The sequence below is a fragment of the Sinocyclocheilus grahami genome, unplaced genomic scaffold (genome assembly GCF_001515645.1).
Source record: "Sinocyclocheilus grahami isolate Dianchi unplaced genomic scaffold, SAMN03320097.WGS_v1.1 scaffold196.1, whole genome shotgun sequence".
Taxonomy (NCBI): Eukaryota; Metazoa; Chordata; class Actinopteri; order Cypriniformes; family Cyprinidae; genus Sinocyclocheilus; species Sinocyclocheilus grahami.
The window spans coordinates 955,598-958,008 of record NW_015505375.1 but is presented as its reverse complement, the minus strand read 5'-3'; the positions used below and the strand labels follow the sequence as shown (position 1 = coordinate 958,008).

The window sequence follows — 2,411 nt, the reverse complement described above, 5'->3', positions numbered from 1 at the left end:
GAGTTTGGTGTGTGGTGGAGGGGCGGGGTGGGGGGGGGGGGGGGTATTTTTTATTCTCATTGTCCTTTCTCTCAAAGTACTGCCCACACTCAGTCCAGTAGGTGGCGGTAAATGCACCTTTAACCGCCAATACATTTTAAAGAAGAAGAACCAGTTAGGGATATATCACCACCTGTTGGCTTGGCATGCTCTTGGCAGCGCTTCATAGCGTGATTTTGCGTTTTCATGTGGACAAGGAAAAACTCAGTTTATAAAAATACCTGTGTACGTGTGGACTAGACCTTATATGAGAGTCTTGATAAGGTGATAGTGCAGGAGGGATGCTGGGAAATGTAGTTCTAGGGTGACTGGGCTGGTGACTGAGGATTGTGACAGGAGATTGTGATAGTTATAAGTAAGCAATAATAAGGTACAAGAGGCCATGCTGTATTGTGAGTAAGTCACAGCTGAAGGCCGTTGTTAGGCACGACGTGAAGTGGAGTGCCTGCAACCCCTTCAACCATGACTTAATCACAATACAGCACACCACAAGCATCTTATTGCTTTTTATACAACGTTAGACAATACAAATAGGCCTATTAAATTTTTTTTTATCATGTTACTTAAAAAAAAGAAGGAAATTCATTAAATGCTGTCCTTCCTCTAAAAAATAGTTCCTGACAGTGACAGTAAATGGCAAGAGAATGTTCCGGTGTAACATGCCAGAGTATATGATCTGTTCTCATCCGCTGTGTCACATACTGTGTTACAGTATGACTACATGCTTTGCCTGGAAATTGAACCCAGCACTATGTACCTGTTGAGCCATATAAATGTTCTATTGTACTTATTTATTTATTTTTACTTATATATTTATTTGCACTTCTGCGTGCATCCAGTTAAAATACATTAGGACCGATGGAACTGTTTTGGACATGAAACCTTGTTCAACACATCTGGAAGCACAAAGAACGACATGAAGGTTAGTAAATTATGACAGAATTTTCTGTAACACTTCCCAATAAGGTCCCATTAGTTAATGTTAGTTACTGCTATAAGTAACAATGAGCAATACGTTTAATTATTTACAGTTTTTATTAATCTTACGTTATCATTAGGTAATAAAAATACATTAGTTAGTTCATGTTAGCAGGTCCATTAAATAATATTAACAGATACAACTTTTGATTTTAATAATGTTTTAGTAAATGATAAAATTAACATGAACTAACAATGACTAATACTTCTAAACCATTTGTTAAAGCTTAAGAAGTTAAAGTTCTGTTACAGAATGTTCTTTATCTTTGTTTGTAAGCCCTTAAGAATTACTATGAATAATTACATACAGTAACTTTTTTATATTACAAATATTTTGAGTTTAGATATTTATATGCTAATGGTCATGTAAAATGAAAAGTCTGTCTTGTACAGTAGGTGCTGTTTTGGATTTTCCCCCCCACCATTTTAAACACCATTTTATTTATTTTTTATTAAATAGTTCTGCTTTTTAGTACAAATACTATATGGTACATAGTCTTACAATTAATCTCCATTAGGTTTTAATGACTATTGGTTTCTGAAAGCTTTCTGATGAAAGCACTTTGATCATAATTAGATGATGAAGACCATATACTGTATCATGGAAGTACAGAATTTTGACTATTTTTTTCTTCTTCTTCGCAGTATTGTGCATTGTGTCAAAATAGATGTTTGATTCAGTGTGAGTAAGAACGACTGGGTTAAGGACGTTGAAAGGAATTTGACTTGTCTCTTCAAAACAACAAAAATCTCTTTAATTCCAGCAACTGATTGTAGATAACAAAATAATAAAGTGACAACCATGTGTGGAATGGCATGTTTCAGTTTTTATAATTAATGTTAGAAACGTTCACTGTAATTTCACACATCTGCAGCACATTCTTCCAATAGCTGTTGGAAGCATCTGTGTGGCTTTTGGCCAACAAGACAACTGGCAATGCTCAAAATGATGATTTCTCACTGTGAAAGATGATTCCCTCCATGGCAACATCCTATTCACATCACTCTTGTTCAGTGCTTTTTCTCATAGTTAACTCATGAGCGCCTCACATTTGAAATGTTACATGCTTTGCTCTTGGAGTGATTGACAACTATTCTCGATGAGAGAAAGTACATTGTTGAACATCTGCTTATCTGTGAATTGATGGAGGCTGAAGTCATGAACATCAAACACTTTGAGGTTCACAGAAATCTCTTGTCTGTGAAAAGCTTAATCCACTGTGGAGACATCTAAAATTTGTTTGTTTTTAAAGGAAACGCACACCTGCCAACTCATTGAATTGAACACCTTGACTCAAAATAGAGCTGATTACCTTGTTCAAAAACATTTTCAACAAAGGCAGTGCACAATAGATCCATGTGGCCTTTTTAGAGTATTTTTCTCTGCATTATAT

General features: G+C 35.5%; 1 long non-coding RNA gene across 1 annotated transcript in view; it reads left to right on the top strand.

Annotated features, from left to right (window-relative positions):
* The window catches only part of LOC107595104 (uncharacterized), a 3,293-nt gene extending 1,483 nt beyond the window's left edge, over positions 1 to 1,810 (top strand). Inside the window, exons 3-4 of the long non-coding RNA XR_001610230.1 lie at positions 879 to 961; positions 1,663 to 1,810. This is a non-coding gene — a long non-coding RNA (uncharacterized lncRNA). The remainder of the gene's footprint in view (positions 1 to 878; positions 962 to 1,662) is intronic.
* The last annotated feature ends 601 nt before the right edge of the window (positions 1,811 to 2,411 follow it).